At 45.9% G+C, this 23,246-nt stretch overlaps 1 protein-coding gene across 1 annotated transcript in view; it reads left to right on the forward strand.

Annotated features, from left to right (window-relative positions):
* HPCAL1 (hippocalcin like 1) overlaps positions 1-23,246 on the forward strand; it is a 184,821-nt gene that overhangs the window by 1,023 nt on the left and 160,552 nt on the right. The window lies entirely within an intron of this gene.

The raw sequence follows: 23,246 nt of genomic DNA on the forward strand, positions 1-23,246 counted from the left end.
ATGTACAGGAGGGGGTACACCGGGAGCACAGCCCTCATCCCCATGTACAGGAGAGGGTACACGGGGAGCACAGCCCTCATCCCCATGTACAGAGTGGGGTACACGGGGAGGACAGTCCTTATCTCCATGTACAGAGTGGGGTACACGGGGAGGACAGCCCTTATCCCCATGTACAGGAGGGGGTAACTCGCTTTTGTATGTGAGGAGTTGGGTGTCCTTCTGGTGTCATGTGCTGCTGGCACCATAGGGGGTACCATCCTCTCTTTCTCTATTATGACTTTAGTATATCAGGGTTTAGTGATCCTACATTTGGGTGTCATGTGCTAGCACCATAGGGGTTATCCTTCTCCACCCCTCTTTCTCTATCATGTGACTATAATATACCAGGATTTCGGAGTCCTACATCTGGGTGTCATAGATGGGGGGAGTTATGTGCTTGCACCTAAGGGGTTACCACCATCCCTCCATTTTTCTCTAGTCTGTTAATTTTGTTTAGGGAATTTGGTGTCTTTCAATTGGGTATCATGTGCTGGCATCTTGGGGGTTAACGTCACACCTGTGTCAGCATTGTAGGATTTAAACAGGGACCTATGTGACTTGTATGTATTAGCGGCAACAGGGGTCATTCAGCTCATGGTGTAAAACATAAAGTGAATTAAGAGTTACCAGTTACTCTGAGTGACTGAGAGATTAAAAAAAAATATATAAACTTTTATGAAGTATTGATGGTATATATGACAGCCCAGCATACAATCTCCCCAGTGTATGGTGGCAGTTCTACTGTTAATACTAATCTAATATTCTGTACTTTTTGTGATGGTAAATCCTGGTGATAAATTAACCCCTCGGTCTGAGTTGTTGTTGTGGTTACTACAGCTCCATGGTATATGTGTATAGTTCTGCTGTAATATACAGTACTGCTTTTGCCAGTTTGGGAGGGATTTTCGCTGGGTAAATGCTGTTTGCAAACTGCTATTCCTTTCATTGGCTCAATGAGAGCGCTTTATAAGAGGAACACATTTATTATATAAGCATCTATAATGATAGTGTATATTTATTTTGTATTCAGCATTATTCTAGAAATATTATTGAATGTAATGACACTGGAATTGTGTATGATGACAGATATTTAATTTAAAAAAAAAAAAAAAAAAATATATATATATATATATATATATATATATATATATATATATATATATATATTATATCATTTTTTTTATATTTTTTTTAATATTAGGGTCTATGTAGCAAGCCTTGGGGCCCTATTTATTAATGATCACCTTTTGCATTGCAATCTGGGCATGACATTACTGCTGATGACCACATTGCAAGATGCGATCATAGCGCTGGAATGTATTATCCGGTACAGGGGCACCAAGAGGTACCCGTCCCTGCATTGTACCCGGAGTGCTGCTGGGGCTACTGCTCTGGCGCAGTCCCGCTGACTACACATGCGTGGCCACCATTGCCGGGGAGGCTTCTGGGGGAACCCTCTGCCGGCTAATTAGGCGCTAACGCGGTAGCTAAGCTCCGGAATGTCTCACATTCCAGAAGTTGGTAAATCTGGCAGCATCGCATCCCCTATAGAAACCTATGGGTGCTGTGGCTACAGGCGGGAATGAAGGGATCGCAGTTGGTATTGGAGATGCCTGCTGCGGTCTCTCCTTCATACATGGGGGTGGTAATAAATATTGCGATTACCCCCTGAAAACAGGTGTTTTAAGGGAATAAGATGCAAATATTTAATAATAAATGTGCCCCTTGGAGATTACCTACCAATCAGCTGCTAACTCACTTCACAGGTGGTGTTTGAAGAATGACAGGAGCTGATTGGTTGGTACTTTATCTCTCGCCAAGGCTTAGTACATACACCCCATAGGGGGAGACATACTAAGTTGTGAAGAGAGATAAAAGTAACACCCAATCAGATCCTACATGTCATTTTTCAAACACAGCCTGTAAAGTGACAGGAGCTGATTGCTTGGTACTTTATCTCTCTGCAAGGCTTAGTTCATCTACCCCATAGTCTCTTCCTAGTCATACTTTCATTGCAATCTTCCGACCCAACCTCTTGCCCTATTAAGAATAAGTTATTTGTTCTGATATACAGCATAGCTCCAGGCTGTGGAAGGTGTGATCAGGAGTTTTGCTCTGTCACACTGAGACTGGACAGGAACCATCAGGGTTTAAGGGAGAATTATCTGAGCTTTACCTTGTGCCATTGTGTACTGTATGTGATTTATTACATAACCCTATATATGAAGTAAAATATCACTGTTCTCCTGCATGTTTACAGAGAAAAATAACTTATTCTGTTATGAAGTAGAACATTTTATACATCATTTATATATTTACTATGTGGTAAAGCTAAATCCTCTGTAATTTTACAGTGTTCTACTTTGGAGCAGAGTGGCGAGGGTCCCCTTGCATATACCAGCAGATTTGTGTTTAGGTTCATAGTGAGTGTGTATATGTGTGGGATGGGTACAGGATGCCGGCAGTCAAAATCCCAACGCCGGCATCCCGACAGCATCACGATAGACACCCGTCGGTAGGTATCATACCCCCCCTAGTGCCTACTAAAACTATCCTCCCCTCACCCTAAACTTAACCCCCTGTGCTTAACCCTTACTCTCTCCCTAGTGCCTAACCCCTAACACTGCCCCCCAACCCCGCTACTTACCTTTGGGATGCTGGCACTGGGATTCTGACAGGTGTTGTGATTCCGGCGCCGTTATTGTAAATATATATATATATGTATGTATGTATATATATATGTGTATATATATGTATATGTGTGTGTGTGTGTTATTGCAGTACATCCGTGATGAGTATTTGTTTGGGGGCTACACATGAATGAGGCACTAATAGCGCTGTGAGACTTAGATAGGCACAGTATAATGATGTGACCTCTCATTGCTCTTGTTTGTGTACATGGGAAAATTCACCCATATAATAGTAATGAAAGGCTTGCAGATTATACAAAGTTAATGAACTATTATCTTAGTAAATAATGAGGAGCATGATATACCACACGAGTTCTCATTCATATAGAACTGTATTAAAAGTATATACTTATTTTATTTTTTTAGTTTAGATGCACATTTAATTCCTGCCCCTCCGTAGTGTTGATTAGTTTTCCTTGCCCACTTTCCTGGTGGTGTTATGGTGCATACACACGGTCACATTTTTCTTCAGCTCCGAACGATAACTATTTTAAAAATCGTTCATTTCTGAAAAGAAAAATCTGACGTGTGGAACGATGATCGATGCGTGTTCCCGATTGCCAGATAACGATATCTGATGTGTTTGCAGTCAGTTTTGGACAATTTCCATTCATTTTAATACAGTAAAAAATCGTTCAATCGTTTGCAAATCGGTCATCTGACCGTGTGTATGCACCATTAGAATTTCAGCAAATGTGGGGCGGCTCAGATTTGGTCAGGATATTGTCCCATCTGCCCAGGACTGTTTGGGGCACATGTCCCGGTTACTGCCAGAGCAGATGCCACATGAACCTGCCTTTGGTACATTGTAACATTTTTGAGGTTATGTTAGTGCAGACAGCCTAGCGCCTCCCAAACTCTCTAGGCACCTTCCCTTGGGAATGTTACAAGTCCTCAACATGACGTGAACAAGGCCTGCTTGGGCTTCTTCTGGTTCTTCTGAATATCCCTTTATAACATTGGATGGCTGCCTTCACTATACTTCAACCATAGGAAAGCTTTAACATTAGTGTGTTGTGGGCCATATTCACATCACATATCTACATGGTCTTAAAGATGTCAAGGGCTGTGTGACTCTTTGCTTGGTCTCTGGCAGAGAGGTGAGAAGGAACATTTGAATAATGCAAAGTCTTCTACCTCCTCTATTAAGTGTGTCTTCTCCACCACTGTTGATAAGTTGTAGAATAAGTCACTGACAATTTTTTTTTTCTTTTTTTACATCCCATACAGGTAAAGCAACAATGGCTCCGTGTATATTCATAAAGCTTTGATAAAACTAGAGTCCATGGTGCTATAACCAGTAATTTTTATTTTAATGCGCGGAGAACATTTGTTACATGATTACTCTGTTAATGTATAGGTATGATATCCTATGGCACTCGTAGTACGCCCTCAATTACTGGATATTCTTCCCAGTTTTGTATTTTAGTGAGTAACATGTACAGTAGGTTATAATATGTTGTTATGGTCAGTCCTACTCCAAAAAGTTACTTTCGTTTAGTTGGCATTAGGAACGGCTACTTTTTGCTCTCCACTTAAGAAGATCTGAGGGTGAAATCCAAGGTGTCAGTTGGGGGAGGATCATAATGATGGGATATCCCGTGAATTGTGTTATTCCCTATATGGGAGTGTGGCCTACTGTCCTGGGTTTCCGGGCAACGCCACAAAATGACTCTGACATTCTGGGAGAGTAGTGCAGTATGATTAGCAGTGAAGTATATACTGTTTGTGCCTCATAGCGCCAGTGTTTTCACAACTATGCTGAATTCCCAAAGGCTAAGGTGTCTTCACTAATATTACAGCTTCTATATGTCAGAGTATCACTATATTCCATTGAGTCATTCCCACAATGCATTTAGGTCTCGGCTATGTATTTACACTATTTCATTGCAAAAATGCATTTATTGGTGCCTTATGTAGCACTAGGATCAAAACCAGCAAATTGATGAAGATTTATTCCTTGTCGAGCCATTTTGTGAAGCACTCAGACTAGCTTTATTTTAACTCTGCAGTTTAGAGCTGCCCCCCACACCCCAACTGTAAATTTTCAAACTTGTTTAAAATATTCTTCCCTGCAATACAGCAGGCTTTTGCCAAAAGTTGCCACACAACACTAAATGATGTCCTTTATGTCTGATAAATCTCCACTGCAAACATGCTTATAATATTCCTAACTATTGTAACATTATAACACAGCTGACCAGTCTCTTGAACCCACTGTCAACATTTTAGTCACTGCAAAATGCTGCTACCAGACTGTAACCTAATCTATATGTATTTTCTAGTCAGTCATTATCTTATGGTACCTCCAGTGATTTAACATTTCTTAGGTGCAAGAGAACAGTTTTAAGGGCCTGTGTATTAAAGCTTGATGAGAGATAAAAATGTGAGATATAAATCACCAACCAATCAACTTCTAACTTACATAGGATGTGTTTGAAAAATGACAGTTAGGAGCTGATTGGTTAATACTTTTTCTCTCTCATCAAGCTTTGATACATAGGCCCCTTAATCCTAACCACCGATCACTATTGGCCACTTGATGAGGGCCAAATCACCTTTTGTTATCAATCTTAATCTCCTCATCTATGTGTAGCAGGTTCATCTGAATGTGCACAGCATATGAAATAGGAGTGCTGATGTTGTGGGAGACAATGACCAGTCCGCTCATGTGATTGTTACTGATAACCGGGCTACATGTGACAAGTACAGTATTATGATGTGAGACGGTATATTGAGGCAGACAAGAAGTCTCATCCTAAAGAGCCTGTTCATCAAAATTTGCATAAGATGCCACAAAAATGAACATTCCTTAAAGTCGACATGTTCTGGCAATTTGGAATGTTTTATCAGGGCAATATATCGTTTTGACGTCACTGGGACAAAGGTTCCGATCAGAGTCCTTTCCGGATAGATATAAAAGAAAACGTATACTTTTCGGAACTTGTTAAATAGGTCTGTCTCCAATATGTTCCTACCTTTTTAAAGCTTTGCTAAATGGCTCTAATCTTAAAAGCTGAGAAAATCATGCAATTAAGTAGGACCATAAGAGCAGGGACGGATTGGGATGGAGAACCAGTCTGGGAAATTTCTGAAGCAGCCCTAAATGGGAGGAGGTGGAGTCTGTGAAGGGGGTGGGATCTGATGGCATATCTAAAGGGGCATGTAAAGGAGAGAGAGCAAGAGACTGCCTAGATGGGAGAGGGGGGGGGGGGGAGAGAGGCATGGGAGGAACAGAGCGAGCGAGAGAGAGAGAGACAGACATCTGAAAGCTGTTTTATTCCTCATCATTTATCAATGTACAGTCCCCTCTCCTCTATATAATAATGCTCCATATTATTGTGTGCTGGGAGCTGTGTTATTCCCCCTCACATATCACTGTATGGTCCCCTCCTATATAATAATACCAGACATCAGTGTGTGGCGGGAGCAGTGTTATCCCCCCTGATACATACGCGCATGCAGGTGCGGTTTCCGAGCACCTAGAAACCCCCACTGGCTGCCGCTCCATTGCCACGTAGCTGAATTGTTTTGTATATAGAAGGAACAGCCAGAGTTCAGCTGACTTACCACTGGAAGGGGCTGGGCTGCTGGCTGAATGTAGGGGGAGCTGCAGCGGAAGCACGCAGTTCCTCCCAGGCAGTTCTGATGGGGCATTGTGAGAGGAGGCTGAGCTGCCGCTGGGCAATGAAGACTGATTCTATTCACTGCGCTCTCTCCTGGAGCCAGAGGTGAAGGTGTTACATGTGGGAGGTGCCAGGGGGTGGGAGTTTCCGGCGGGGGTTCTTATAAATGATGCTGTAGTGTAGTCGTTTGCCTGCGTTAATGTTTTTAAGTGAAAGGTGTGTGTTGTGCGTCTGTTTGTGTGTAGTCTGTGTGTGTAGTTCTTGTGAGTGTGTCTGTCAGTTTGTCTGTGTCACGGTGTGTATAATGCTGAAAAGTATGTATGTGTGTGTGTGTATATATATATGTATGTATATGTATATGTGTGTGTGTGTGTGTGTGTGTGTGTATATGTATGTATGTATGTGTATATATATATATATATATATATATATATATATATATATTACCTCTATATGCACCTGCCTATAAACCTCTAATATTGGCGCTATTTGCGTACACAGTCATACAGTAAAATAAAGACTTTAGACCTTGAACTCGTGTTTCCAAAGCACAAAGTATTATTCAAGTAAAGTACAGTCAGTTACCCACTGTGATCTAAGTACAATTTAGTGCAAAGAATTATACAGACCCAAGATAGTCATACATACGCACGCGCTCTGGACCAGATCCCAGCATCAGCAAGATAACCTCCGTCAATCAGCAAGAAGACTCCTGACTGGGGTCACAACCCACACATTTATACCCTTCCCGAAATAGACAACACAATAGAGAAGTTTGTTGCTGATCCCATTGGTTCCCCATCGTGGTGCGCATGTTACAGGGCATTTAACAGGTTGATTCAAATGGACACAGAACAGCATCTAACAGCTTGCTGCCTCCGTTTCCCGCCTCATGCAAATCTTGGCTGTTGGTTTTACAATGTACATTCTGGTGCTTTAAGTCTCTATGGTCCATAAGTTGCGAATGCATGTTGCGATCTCCACACTGATGATACCGGTAAGCTGTTGAGAGAGTGCAGATCATTATATATATATATATATATATCTCTCTCTCTATCTCTATCTCTATCTCTTATTCACACAGCGATGTAATTGGATATAACACAAGCAGCTTCTGCTGATTTAAAATGGTATGCATTGTGCCAATGTTCTGTCTGCGGGTGTATCTACATGCTAAACACTACGTTAGTGTTACAGCCACTGACACTGAAATGTAGCGTTTCGTATGCAGATACAACCGCACTCGCTCACAACATAGGCATGCTGCATATCATTTCAATCAGCAGTCCTGCTTGTCAGGACTGACTTGTGCAACACTGCTGATGTCTGGAGCCCATCTGTCAGGTTTATAACCGCAGTCTGCTCCGTTCTGTGTTCACAGTGTGCAATAATCAGACCGACCAGCCGAAAATTGGCTCGATTATTGCTCGGTGTGTTACTAAGATTAGGTAGCCACTCCAACACAAATTGATTGCCAAGTCCCAGCATGCCTTCCCTTCCAGAGATTCAACAACTCTAGACATACAGGGCGGAATTCAATTGATTCCAGCCCCTATCGCGCCCAACGGAGCTATTCTCTGGCTACTGTCTTTATGCAAAGTTATGTACACGCTCATAAGGACCGATGCAGCGCTAAACGCAATTTGGCAGCAGATGCTTTCGTACTACGTCCACGGGTGAAAATGCATTTATGCGCCTGTGTGCAGAGTTTTATGTATCTGAGTGCATGACCCCCAATATGTGCACTTCATTTGATACCTGTCATGATTACCGTGAGAAATCTTTTCAATGGGTACAGATTGTTCAAAAAGAGTGCAATGTCTGAATTCTTCTTATGTTAATGAATTGTTCGTCCCTGAAATGGGTTTTGGAGTGTGCGGCAGTCTCCGCATAGCCAGCACCATTGCCGATAGAGGTTTAATATTTCCTCTCCCTGCTTTACAACAACAAATGTTAAATGCAACATGAAAAGTTCCATCTAGACCATTGAAAATTAACTTTATTCACAGTCTCTAACAGGCTGCTTCTCCTTCAGTGAGTTTGCGGGTGCCCATTACATTTGGCTTTCCTTATCCAGCCCAGCAGTAAGTATTGTTCCACATCTTCCAGCTGTAAAGCTACCATGCAATTAATCTGCTGTGACTTTGAATTACCTTGCCCGTTCTCCTGTGGGAGCTGCTCTGGCCACCTGGTGCACGGTAATAATATTATGGCTGAAATATCCTCTAGCTGCAGAAGGTGTGCTCTCTGTACGGTCTGCTTGGCATCGGCTACCTCATGTTGCAGACCCTGTGACACTATTGTGTGCTCTCCTATTTAATTTAAGTGTGCATTTCCGTTCTTCCATCGTTGGGCAGGACTCGTCATTGGATGCATGAAGGCAGATAAAGGCAAGCGTCGATACGAAGTGTTGCCTTTGGTTTAAATACACATCTGTAAAATGTAGCAATAAGAATCTTCTTTTTTTTTTTTTTTTTTTTTTAATTTTGTCCTGTGAAAATACAATTTAAAAAATAAAAATGCATAATATTAAAAAAAAAAAAGCTCTTAATTACCCAAAAAATGTTCATGCCAGCTTCATGTTACATGGCCTGACTTTTTGGAAACTTGGGGGTATATTTACTGGGGTAGCAGTCGGAATGCCGACGGTCCAAATGCCGACTAATCTCGGCAGGGGTCTAATGACAGGCGTCAAAATCCCGTCATTTTACCTAGGCCGGGAGCCCGACGCCCGGCATGCCGATCGAAGGTAAGGCAAGCGCGGGGTGAGGTTAGGGCTAGGCACCCCCACTGGGAGACTTGGGTTTAGGCACTTACAGGGGGGGGGGGGGGGGTTAGGGTTTAGGCCCTTACAGGGGGGGGGTTAGGGTTTAGGCCCTTACAGGGGGGGGTTAGGGTTTAGGCCCTTACAGGGGGGGGGGTTAGGGTTTAGGCACCTACAGGTGGGTTAGGGTTTAGGCACTTAGGGGTGCCTAACCACCCCCCTGTAAGTCCCTAACCCCCCCTGTATGTGCCTAAACCCTACCCCCCCTCCTGTAAATGCCTAACCCTAACACCCCCCCCCCCCCCTAAAGGAGTGTTAGGTTAGTAAATACTAAAATACTTACCTGTTGGGATTAGAACCGCCGGTCTTCCAGCGTCGGGATTAGAACCACGGGCGTCCTGCGGTATATACTGAAGGACGATTTTTATATTTATTTTTTCATCAGCTTTTCAAATTGATCAACATTGAAGTTGTGTTTTTTGGGGCTAAATAGTACATTTGCTAACAGACTATTTTTTATTTAGTTTTTTAAGTGTTAGTAAATGTTTTATTTAGCCACAGAAACACAACATCGATTTATCAATTTGATAGTGATTAAAATTTACCTCTGAGAGAGACTCTCTGCCTCTCTCTCTGCCTCTCTCTCTGCCTCTCTCTCTGATTGATCACACGATTTGGGCAGTTTCTACAGGTTGGACAGACCAATCATTTGGAAATAGTTGTATTTTGAGCCTTCTGTGACCCCGATGCGCGTCCCTGTCGTCATCTAGTTGGATCGCAGATCAGATGGTTTTGCAGAGAGATCTCAACTGACCGTCTAGGAATTGACACACAGTATGTGATGTGATTGATCAAATTGTATGGTCTTATGTGAAATAGTTGTATTTTAAATACAAATCGTCCTGTATCTGAAGGGAAGAATTTTCAAGGGAAATCGTACAACTGATCTGACCAACTTTTGAATCTCACCGTGTATGGTCGCCTTTACACCTGCTACGGAGTTGCTCCAAAACTGTCAATGTTACAAATAAGATATTGTATTCCAATTTGCCTGTATCGGTGGTCCCCATGGATCTACCCTTAAGCACACTGGGGGGAATTCAATTCAGCGGGAATTGATTACCGCCGGGAGGAGTTCTTGGAGCTATTTTATTGACCGCGCTGTTAGGACGACTAAACTATTTCTGCTCGCACCATCCTGAGGGTGCGCGGAGAAAAATGTGACTAAAGTGCCGTCCGCAAGGCTGTTTTCTGGCTCAGCGCGGCGCTAACAGCCTCGAGACCACAGCTACAATTCCTTGGGGGACATTCAATTGTTTAAGGCGCTCTAATTAATGGGCGCCCAATGTTGCAATTCAATTGTTTTTCGGCACCCATTAATTATCGCACTTAATTAGACTGGATTTATCCACGTAAAACTGCTAAAATCGTCTAAAGTTCTGGTTAAGGCGCTCAACTTATCTCACATTTCTGCTCTCCACCTCAAGAGGGTGCAATCCGAGCGGAGAAACAATTGAATTGCTCTGTCAATCGCCCATTAGTCATAGCCGCTGACTAAAATAATTGAATCGCTCCTCTTAATTGTAATGGTTAATGGGGCAGATGTATGAAGCTGTGGAAAGTGATAAAGTGCAGAGTGATAAATGACCAACCAATCCGCTCCCACCTGTCATTTTTCAAACACAGCCTGTAACATGACAGTTGTGAGCTGATTGGTTGGTCGTTTATCACTCTGCACTTTATCACTTTCCAGAGCTTCATACATCTGCCCCAATGTGTGATAACGAATTCTGTCATTGATGATGAGTTGTGAGTAGATATTGGGAAATGCTACAGTAAAGATTAATTGGCAATATATTTGCTGTTGGGGAACCTCTGATAGAAACAGATAATACAAAAGCGGCGGTTTCAAGGCTCCCCAACAGTTAAGGTTTTAGCGAGATCCATGGTTGAACACAGGTGACTTAATTAGTACCTCAGTCAATTTGATGACCCACCTGTGCTCAACCATCGATATCCATAAAAGCTGAACTTTTGGGGAGGCTTGAGGACCGCGCTTGGGAACCTCTGGTTTATTTAGTACATAATCTGATTTGTTTGTAGACTGGGCAAGGCATATGATTATCTAACTTGTGTCATGCTCTGTCCAGGGTGCAGATTGGGGGATATATACAGCATGGCCATTGATGTCTTAGCAAGAATAACTAACATGCTCTGCAGTGTTTTGCCAGCCGGGTGGCATTAAGTAGCCCAGAGTAGGCAGTGTAATAATTTGCCATAATTAAAAATGTTGAAACCCTTATGGATTTCAAGTCTAGATTAAAAAAAAATATTTTTAAATTGTTCTAGCAGGTATTGCCAACTTGCTGGCTGGACACAGATGCAATGTTCCCGCCATTAACATTGTGCCCGGCCTCTTAAAGGCGGAAGGGTTCTCTGTGACTGCCCCTGTCACAGTAACATAAGCACATCGAAACTTTGATTCTAGCCTCCAGACCCCTGGAGCAGAATAGTGCTGGGCGGCATGTGAACAAAGTTGTGCAGAGCTCCCGTGAAAGGGATCCTTGGGAAAAACCTAAAGCTCTGCTATAAAGAACATATAGGTCTGCTATAAAGATGGATGTCTGGCTTTGGTTGTCTGTGTTGCAGAGAAAAGCAATTACTCCTCAAAGATTACTATTTAGCAGAGCTGCAATGGAAACTTGGAGTAAGACTGAAAACTGGAGGTCATTTGCACAATATCTGGTGCGCACGGAAAACCAATCTGTGCCATTCACCTTGATGGACATGAGTGCTCCAGGATTTCAGCAGCGGCCCAGGCAGAAGGATTTATGCACCAGCTGAGAGCTGGCAGCCCTTAGGTCTCCTCCTATGCATTGAATGGCAATCATTCTACCCACCTGATGCTGCACTTTGGCAGTGGGCATTTCTGGTTGGGTTCCAAACAATGTAACAATTACTTCACCCTCACACATATTCCAGAAATAATAATAATAATGCTCCCATGTGTCCTCGTCATGCTTAATTAAAGTCATAAATTAGGCTTAAACTACATATTGTAGGAGGAGAATGGAAAAAGGGATTCACTAACGTAGTAATATGTTATACCTTGATGTGACATTTACTCTTTGGCATAGTGCATGTTTTTAGTTTGTTTTTCTGTGTAGCTGATGCATTTGCATGTAGGTGAGGTGTACATTGTGTTTTCCAGGGTGCATTAGGCTCCATTCAATGCAGCGCGATGCTGAATAGCCCCGGGAGGGAGCTCCCGGAGCTATTCAATTCACCGCGCTGTTTAGTTAGACTAAAGGATTTCTTGTCACACCCCCCTGAGGGTGCAAGGAGAAATTCGACAAAAGTGCCAGCCGCGATGCTGTATTCCGGCTTAGTGTGGCGCTAACAGCCGTGCTGCCGGCACTTTAGTCTGATAATGACTATTCTCGCGACTAGACGCCAGTGTTAAGTCACGAGAACCGTCTTCTTCGACTTAACAGCGAATTGAATGGCGCTCCTGGGGCTATTCAGCATCGCGCTGAATTGAATCGAACCCATTAAGTGTGCATCATAAATAAGGGTTGGAGGGCACAATTAAATTGTTCTAGCGTGCCGGATCTCGAGTCTAAAGTTTTCGCTATTCAATTGATGCTGATCTTCGTCCATCGCGCCCAAAGAGATCGCAATTAGCCGCTTAAAATGGCTACACCCGACCAAAGTGTTGGACAAGATCGCGAAAAAGTGCCGTTTGAGCACCGAAATGGGTAACTTTTCGGACATTTCAGCTTGCCACCCCCCGGGGACTTCCTTATTGACATTTTTTCATAAAACCTATTAAATGTGCTTCAACGCTGATAACATAATGGATTGGATCTGTGTGCACACTTCCTGCGGTCATGTACAGTAATTGTGCAGAAGGTTTGGAACGATGTTCTATAAATTACAATGGAATATGATGGGTGCTGTCATTGTATGCTACAGGGAGGTTTTGGGAACATGATTGGATGCTTTGTTAAAAAATTAGAAAATGTATGCGTGTTTTTTCTTTTCTTTCCGCCTGTATGTACAAGCCCTAAATCTGTAGCTCTGGTGAAACTTGTCCATTAGAGAGAAATCTGAGGAATGCACATGGTTTATTTTTATTATTCACTGGTTGTGTTTTCAGAACCGTCCAGCTGCTTTTGAGTTGCTAGCAGTTAACGTGACCACTCTGCCCATGGTAACATGGAGTTGGAGTTAGTTCATGTCTATACGCTGATCTATAATTTGATTTATCCCTTCTTATGTCCACACAGTTTGCTATTCTTCCTACCAAACTGACATTTTTCTTAAATTGATTGTGGTATTTCTGTAATGCTGCTGTTTTAAGTCAACACATCGCCTCTTTGCAGCCTTGCCATGTAAAGTGCTTAATTTCCCGTATGGTTTTACTGATGCATTTTATGTTTGTCTGCCTGTCATCTCATTGCTTAGCATATAGAAGACTGCTGCTGAAAGAAAATATTGTTATATAAGGTCACTTCAGCCACACAAACAAATAGGTGGCACAAGAATTGCTGTATTAATTTGCTATAAACTGAGAGAGACAAAGTTTGGAGCTCACACAGGATAAGCATAGAATTATTACATCCCTAAGTTATTAACACTAACTACAATAGGGATGTTTGCATAGTCAAAAACAACTTGAGGTAGTATTATACCCCAATAGTTGTGTATAAATAGTGGGTTGGTGGTGCCCCCCCCCCCCCCCCCCCCCCGAGTCAGAGAGTCAAGTAAATATTGAAAGAGTAAAGAAGACTCGTTGTTGGTGGGCGCGCTTTATAAGAGTGCCCCCAACAACGAGTCTTCTTTTCTTTTAATATCTAATTAGTTTGCTATAAGTAAGGACGTCAACCTTTTTAAATGGGCAGTAGAAAGGCAGTGTTTAGACATGCTTTCAGGAGATTTGGGGGTCCGCTATGAAAAGATTAGGTGGGTGGAGTCCACAGTCGAGTGGACAGGCTAATCAAGCCTCCTGTTGCAGTGTCTACAGAGGTGGGTGGTTCTTTGCCCCCTCGGGTATCTGGGAGGGCTGCCCCTAGTTTTGGAGTCTGCTGGCAGTTCAAACTTGTTTCAAGAAGGAAGGACCCCCACAATAACATTAGTGGCTCCTGAATGGATGTGTTTTGTTCCATTTGTATCGAAATGGAAGAGTGACGACCTGTATGCAACATGGTATCTATTTTAAATCTATTTTCTACTTCAGGGTCCATAGGGTATCCACAGGATACCTTGGGTATAGGTGTGACGTCAGTCGCAGGGCACCAAAGAGTTAAGCTTTCAGCCTCCCAGGATGCACTAGGTCCCCCTCCTATACCCCGCCCCCGGGCCAAGGCACCTCAGTTTAGTTTGGTGCCCGGCCGGCGTCGGGTGCACCTGTCGGAGTGGGGGCTAGAAGAGCCCCTGAAGCTTTCTTCAGTGCAGCTGTGGCTGCACATCTGGATGTACAGCATGGACAGTCAGTCCTGACGTCCATGCTGTCTTCCCTACACCCCCGCCGGTACCAGAACGCCGGTACCGATCCGGGGATGCTGGTGAGCATCTGGGGTCACAGCTAGCGGTGACCCCAGATGTACCGGACCATGGCCGGATCCAAGGGGGACAAAGGTAAGCAGCGGGGTCCCGCGGTGGGTCCCCGCTGGTCACATGGTCCTAAGTCCCCAGGCAGGGGGCTCCCTGGGGACTGGCTGCAGCGTGGAGCCAGGTACTGAACCTGCGCTTTCCACTACCCCCTGGGACAGCGGACCGCAGCAGAGCGGTAGCGCTGCGGCGTCCCAGGGGTTAAATGCATGCCAGGGGAGCGCGCCTTCCCTGTCTCACAGCCGGCGCCTCCCCCGCTGCACACAGCCCTCTCTGCACTGTGCTGACTGGTCCTGTGTCAGCGCTCCTCCCCCAGGCCAGCTTCTCTCTGCTCCTCGGTGGCCATCTTCTCTGCAACGCATGGTGAACGCTGCTGGAAGCCTGGAAGGAAGCATCGTGGTCTGGGTCCCCCCGCATACCTCTCCTCCGCTGTGGCTCAGGTCTGTGTATGCAGCGCTGTGTCCTACCAGGCCCTGTGTCTGTGTAGTTGAGTGATCAGCGCTGTTACTGCAGGAATTGTTATTTCTCTGCATTGTATGTGACTGTGCTAGCGCTGCTGCCTGTAACTTTATCTTCTCAAAACTGTCAGCTTTATTACTGTCCCTGTTCTTTCTGCTAAAGCCCTTGCAGTGCGGTGCTGCAGGGTGGTCTCTCACCTATTTAATACTTAATTGGTGAGAGAGGTCACATACGTGGTGCCATCATGTCTGAAAGTGATTTTCCCCTCCGGCTACAGTGTACCACGTGCAAAGTACCGTTAGCGGAGGGGGAGGGTAGCGCGGAGGGCCTTTGCCGCCAGTGTTTGTCCATGGCGCGGCCTATTACGGTTACAGCACCGGTACAGGAGCCGCCCTGGGCTTGTTTCGCTCAGGCGTTAACAGCTTTAGTGGGCCAGTTAGCTCCGCAGCCCGCGTTTACTCCGATGGGTTTGTCCCAGCAGTCTGTGGTGTCGTCACCCATGCAGGGGTTCCCACGACAATTGGTGGTACCCCACAGTCTCCCTATTTCCCCGCTCCCGGGTTCTCAGGAGCCAGCGTGGGTTAACTCCCTGACGAGTTCTGTACAGCACTTGTCGGATGTGTTGCAAGGGGAGTCTGTGATGCGGCCTCATAAAAGGCCGGTGGCGTCTCTGTCCGCTCCTTATGAGGATGACGAAGGGACGTCTGATGATGGGGAGATTCTGGATCCTTACGATCAGGAACCTCTCCATACTAAGGACGCTGATGCTAAGTCCAAAGTATATATTCCTGGACTTATTCGGGCGGTCCGCACAGCCTTGGTGATTGAGGACGAAGTTCCCCCAGCGGCTAAATCTAAGTATGCCTTTTTCAAAGATGTGAAGGGCGATGCCACAGTCTTTCCTCTTTCGGGTCAGTTGGTGGACCATTTAGAGGAGGCGTGGAAACAACCTGGCAAAAGATACCAGCCGCAGAGACGCCTGGCGGTGGCTTATCCGTTCGCGGATAATTATTTTGCTAAGTGTGAATCCCCTCCACAGGTGGATTCTCACGTGACCCGTCTTGTCCGTAGTGCCACATTGCCGATGCCATCCATGTCCTCCCTTAAGGATGCTACGGACCGCAAGGTAGAAATCTGCCTGAAGTCCGCTTATTCCCTTGCAGGGGGGGCAGCACGGCCGGCTATGGCCATTTGCTGGGTTGCCAGAACGATGGAGCACTGGGCGGATTCATTAGAGGCTTCTTTTGAATCCGACTGTCCGGCCGAACAGGCGGAGTTGATTGGCAATCTCCGTGATTCGGCCACCTACATCAACGAGGTGGCTCTAGACATTAGTACTCTGGTGTCTAGAATTTCTTCAACAGCGGTAGCTGCTCGTCGCACCTTGTGGCTGCGATCCTGGAAGGCGGACGCAGATTCCAAGAAAGGTCTGGAAGCGTTGCCGTTTACCGGAGAAGTTCTGTTCGGTCCGGATCTGGATAAGATTGTGGCCACGCTGGCGGCAGCCAAATCTGCTTGTCTCCCGTCGGCCGCTGCTCCTTCTGGTTCTGGACCATCGTCCTTTCGGTCATCTAGGGCCCAGGGCAGGCCCAAACCACAGTCGTTTCCTCGACAGGCTGGCCCTAAGAAATCGGTCAAGCCCCGGAAACAGGCATGGAGTACCAGACGTCCGGCCCCCAAGCCAGATGACAAGCCTGCGGCCTGACGGTCCGGGCCTCCCTTTGGGGGATCCCAGGGTGGGAGGCCGCCTGCTGCAGTTCTCCCGGTGTTGGTCGTTCACTACGACAGACACTTGGGTTCTGGAGGTGGGCTCGATTCTTCACCACGGGTCTACCATCAGACCGGAACAAGGCTACGGAGCTGCTGAAGGTATTGCACACTATGCTCCAGGCTGGAGTCATAGTGCCTGTTCCATTCTCCCAGAGGGGCCAGGGTTTCTATTCAAATCTATTTTTGGTACAGAAACCCAATGGGTCATATCGTCCGATTCTCAACCTCAGAGCACTCAACAAGTCTTTGCGGGTCCCGAAGTTTCGGATGGAGACCCTACGGTCCATCATTCTGGCGCTGGAACCTGGGGACTACATGGTGTCATTGGACATACAGGACGCTTACCTGCATGTCCCTATTCTTTTGCGCCATCAAGAGTTCCTTCGGTTTGCAATCCGCAGCGACCACTTCCAGTTTCGGGCATTACCTTTTGGCCTGGCGACAGCACCACGTGTTTTCACCAAGGTGATGGCGGTCATGGCGGCTTCTCTGCGGCTGCAAGGAGTCCGCATGTTGCCGTACTTGGACGACCTGTTATTGGTGGCAGGATCTCCAGAGCTCCTGTTACACCACTTGGACCTGACCATTGCACTGCTGCAACGGCACGGCTGGCTAATCAACTGGCAGAAGTCCACTCTAATCCCGTCTCGGAGGATTCTGCATCTTGGAGCCTTATTGGACTCGGGACAGCAAAGGATCTTCGTGACGGAGGACAAGATCTCTGCTTTACAGTCAAGGGTGCGCAGTTGTCTGCACAGCCGCCGGGTGTCCTTACACTCGGCGATGAGGTTACTGGGCTCCATGGTGTCGGTGTTCGACATGGTGGAATACGCCCAGTTTCACTCCAGACCTCTGCAGCACCTGATCCTGTCCAAGTGGAACGGGCTGCCTCAGTCTCTGAAGTTCCAGACGATTGTGCTCACCCCGGAGGTTCGCCTGTCCCTTGCGTGGTGGTTAAAGACGACCCACCTCAACAAGGGACGTCCGTTCTGGGTTCCAAATTGGGTCCTGTTGACAACGGACGCCAGTCTTCGGGGCTGGGGAACAGTTTCGGGTCCACACTTGTTCCAGGGCAGGTGGACGCCGACAGAAGCGGAGCTTCCAATAAATATCTTGGAACTCCGTGCGGTCTTCAATGCTCTCCTGCAGGCACAGCGGTTTCTCCAGGGTCACCCGGTGCAGGTCCAGTCGGACAACGCTACCACCGTGGCCTACATAAACAGGCAAGGAGGAACTCGCAGTCGGGCGGCTCTCGTAGAGGTCTCTCGGATCCTGGTTTGGGCGGAGCGCAATCTTCCGGCCATATCAGCGGTCTTCATCCCGGGAGTGCTAAATTGGGAGGCGGACTTTCTAAGTCGCCAGGACGTTCATCCAGGGGAATGGTCCCTGCACCCGGACGTTTTTCAACTACTGGTGGACAGGTGGGGTCTTCCAGAAATCGACCTCATGGCGTCCCGGCACAACAACAATTTGCAGGTGTACGGGTCTCGCACAAGAGACGAAGGGGCGTCTCTGGTGGATGCTTTGTCCGTCCGGTGGACGTTCCGGTTCGCATACCTGTTCCCTCCGGTCTCCCTTCTTCCACGGGTAATCCGGAAATTGAAACGGGAAGGAGGGACGCTCCTGTTGATAGCTCCCGCGTGGCCCAGTCGGCACTGGTTCTCAGACCTTCAGGGTCTGTCCGTGGACAGTCCTCTGCGGTTGCCGCTACAACCGGACCTTCTGTCTCAGGGTCCTTGCCTTCACCCGGACCTGACTCGGCTGTCTTTGACGGCGTGGCTGTTGAGACGGCCATGCTGAGGTCCCGGGGGTTTTCCAGCTCTGTGGTGCGTACTATGTTACGAGCTCGGAAATCGTCTTCCGCGAGGATATACCATCGCGTGTGGCATACGTTCTTCCAGTGGTGTCGACCGAGAGGTTATGCACCGCGGGAGTTTCGTCTGTCTCGGATTCTCGCCTTCCTGCAAGCGGGACTAGATCATGGGCTTCGCCTTGCTTCTTTGAAGGTACAGGTTTCGGCCCTATCTGTCTGGTTTCACCGTAGGATTGCTACAATCCCGGATGTGCGCACCTTTATGCAAGGTGTTCTCCGTATTCAGCCGCCCTTTGTTCCACCTGTGGCGCCTTGGGATTTGGCTGTGGTCCTGAGGGCTCTCCAAGGACCGCCGTTTGAACCACTGGGCTCAGTGGATATTAAATGGCTAACAGCTAAGACTGTTTTCCTTCTGGCCATTGCTTCGGCCAGACGTGTTTCTGAGTTAGGGGCTCTTTCTTGTAGACCCCCTTTCTTGGTTTTTCATGGGAACAGGGCAGTGCTCTGCACTCGGCCCGAGTTTCTTCCCAAAGTTGTTTCCCAGTTTCATGTTAACGAGGAAATAGTTGTTCCGGCCTTTAACTCACCGGGTCTTTCCGTGGGTTAGGCCTCTTTGGATGTTGTGCGGGCCTTAAGGACTTATGTTGACCGCACTTCTTCGTTTAGGAAGTCGGACGTTTTGTTTGTCCTCTATGGCTTCCGTAAAAAAGGGTTGGCCTGCTTCAAAGCAAACTTTGGCAGCCTGGATCCGTATGGCTATTTCTGAAGCTTATCTTCATGAAGGCCTACCGGTCCCTCCTTCTCTGAAGGCTCATTCCACTAGGTCTGTGGGTCCTTCGTGGGCAGCTCGACGTGGTGCCTCGGCAGTTCAGATCTGCAAGGCTGCTACGTGGTCTTCTGTCCATACCTTCGTGAGGTATTACAGGTTTGACACCTTCGCCTCTCAGGATGCTTCCTTCGGGCGGCGGATTCTCCTTTCTGCACAGGAGCGTCCCCACCCTTAAAGGATACTGCTTTGGGACATCCCCAAGGTATCCTGTGGATACCCTATGGACCCTGAAGTAGAAAATATGAGATATGGTAAGAACTTACCCTTGTTATCTCTATTTCTACGAAGTCCATAGGGTTCCACAGGACTCCCGCCCTGTCGCACCTGTGCTGCAGATGGGCTTTGCTCTGGTCACCGGTTTTCCGTCTCCCTCTGGTGAGAATGTGATTCTTGTATGTGTCCAGATCTTTGTTCTCTCTCTTCCTTCTCCTCCTCCGGCCTATGGCTTGGTAATTAACTGAGGTGCCTTGGCCCGGGGGCGGGGTATAGGAGGGGGACCTAGTGCATCCTGGGAGGCTGAAAGCTTAACTCTTTGGTGCCCTGCGACTGACGTCACACCTATACCCCAAGGTATCCTGTGGAACCCTATGGACTTCGTAGAAATAGAGATAACAAGGGTAAGTTCTTACCATATCTCATATTTTTAAGTGAATAATATTATTGGAAACTAACTTCTCTTTAAAATTATGAGTGGGAGAAATGAGAACCGTGTGTGTGGTGGTTTTTTATTTATTTTCCAAAGTGAACTATATTGTGGCATTAAAGAAAATTATGTAAAACGGGAGTTTATGCAGTTTGATGCCACATTATGGCACCAAAACCAGTTATGTGAGAGTGGCCTTATAAATAGGAAGCACTGCAGAGTAATTCAATTCCTATGACCTATTTGTTACACGGTAGTTCTCCTATGTGTTGTGTTTTGAGTACATTCAATTGACAAATTCTCTAGACATGTGCTAAATGTTGTCCTTGTCTCTGACAAATTGGAGGTTTTGTTTTGCTGCAACAACCACATATACATCAACTGTTTCCTCTTTCATTAGGAGAACTGTGAAATGTGTGGTGGTGGTTTTTTTTTTTTTTATCTATTTACTGCAGGGGTGAGGAACCTCCTTTTTTTTTTTTTTTTTTCTGCCGAGGGCCATTTTGATACATAGTATATAACATTATTCGCGGGCCTGGTGCAGGCCACGCCCCCTCGTTTGAGGTCACATGGGGACGGGGCCACAATCTCCAGTGATTACAGCAATGCCTGGAGCATCCTGAGGATGCTCCAGGGAGCTGTAAGGGCAGCGGTGTGACCGTCTGAAGCGTCCAAAGGAAGCTCCAGGTGGCACTGCTGCATAGATTCTAGGCACCCTGCTAGCCAGATGAGGCTAGCAGAAAAAGCTCCAAGGGCCTGACCAAATGATTCCACGGGCCTTATACAGCCCCCGAGCCTGAGGTTCCCCATCCCTGATTTACTGTATGGTATCACTCCAGCTCGTCTCTTTGTGTCATGCTGTGCCTCTTCATTCTTACTGACCACCCTACTTTACTATGGTAATATTGTCCAACTATCCTATCCTAACCATTTAAGCTTCAAGCAGAAATCAGTCGATTTTTCTTATCTGTTCTCTAACAAATTTTAATCTCCTCTTCAAAACCTCTCTGGAGGGACATTCAGCGTGGCTGCCAGTCACATACAGGCTCTCGGCTTGTCATGTGAAGCCAGAGGAAGGATTTCTTATAGCCCACCACAGTGATTTATGGGGAACAATTTTTTTTCCCTATTCTTTGGCTCAGTCCTATTCTAAATAACTATCATTAAGTTGTTAGTACACTATACTGAGAGACTTTGAGGACAACCTTTTTAATAGGACCCATTACAAGGTCTTATATATCCATTTAGCTAGTGCTCTATGTATGAGACCTAAAGCCGCAAATCCACTACCCGATCCAGGGAAGACAGTACAATTACGACATCGTAATCGTACCGTCATTCCCCCATCCCCTGCATTGCCTACACTGAACGATCGGTCGTTCAGTGTAGGCACCCTCCATCAACCCCGAACATGGTCATTCTGTCGTTATCGGCAGATTGACCAGCATGTTTGGGCGATTATTGATGTTGGAAACAACCAGCGGGAGCGTGCATCGCTGGTTGTTTCCGACATTTGCATGCCCGATTTGTGCACGATTAATGAGCTATTGAACGATAACTATGTCATTATCGTTCAATCGCTCTGTTTAATTGGGTAGTGGATACACTTCTTTACTCTTGCACCAGAGATTTCGAATTTTAATAGCACAAAACCTTTTTTTTTTTTTCCCCTTGGATGCACAAGTAACACATAATTGCCTTGGAATAAAGCCTTGTGAATCTTTAAATGGTTCAGAGGTAATTTGTGTTGCCAGATTATCCATTTTCTTTGCCTCTATATAATATATATAATCTTCTTCAAAACCACTATAATGCAGCCTATTTCTACTTCTTTATTATGCTTTGTTATTGTCATTTGACTTGTATAGCACCAATATATGCTGTACACATCGAATGCCACATTGCTAATGGTCAGCAATGCTAGCCACTGCCATCATGCTTGTTTAATGCTTGTTGTTCCAACATGTATACATGTACCAAACTTTAGACACAATGAGGGCAGTACTGATTAACGCAGCGCCAACAGCCTCGTGGCACTTTAGTCAGGAGAACCAGCATTCTCCGACTAAACACCCAGGCTAAGTTTGCGAGAACCGGCATTCTCCGAATTAACTGCTTCCCGTCAAAGTAAACATCGTGTTGATTTGAATAGCTCCCGGTGCTATTCAACTCATGCTCAATTGAATTGCACCCTAACAAATAAAACTGAACCATTTGCTAAATTAATACACCCCAGTTATAATGGATTATATATTTATATTAGATGTTCAATAACACAGCCCTGCAGTTAAAAAATGATTTGTGGTTTCATACGGTTTGTACACGTAAATCACAAGCGCTGTGTATATACTTGTTTTATGACATTTACACTAACGAAGGAGACGCATGAAGATTTCCACAGCCAGAGGACAAAACTATATCTGACATAGGAAATTCAATTACTACTTTGCCAATAAACAGACAAGGGCCTGAGGCCATGTGAAGTGTATCAATAGAGAGCTTGTGTCATAGGCCCTGCTGTCTGTGTCATTTCTGGTACAAACACATCAATTAAATTGTTGTGGTGTTTTGCTCTGTTAAAATCTGCCCACTCTGGTTGCTGTCAGCTGTCGCATTTTGTCCCTTTCCCTGGGGGTGAGTGGAGGGGGTTTATTTTTATATTTCCAACTGATGAACCTTCTGCTCTATGAATAATGGTCAAGTTACTTTTGCCAACATGCATATGTGCTTTTTAAGATCTTATTTGACTTAAATATATACACCTACCCAGATCAGTCATAGTATTAAAACCACCTGCCTAATTTTGTGTACAGTAGGTCCTACACATGTTGCTAATACCCCTTTTCACACTGCCAACCTGGGTCGCACCCAGGATTTTGTCCATCCCGGGTGAGACCCCTTTCAGACTGTCGGCCCAACCCAGCTTATTGTCTGGTCGATGATGGCACTGCCATTACTTGCTGAGCCAGCGCTTGGAGATGAGATCCTATGCTGTGAACG

The sequence above is a fragment of the Taudactylus pleione genome, unplaced genomic scaffold (genome assembly GCF_031769625.1).
Source record: "Taudactylus pleione unplaced genomic scaffold, aTauple2 ptg000367l, whole genome shotgun sequence".
Classification (NCBI taxonomy): Eukaryota; Metazoa; Chordata; class Amphibia; order Anura; family Myobatrachidae; genus Taudactylus; species Taudactylus pleione.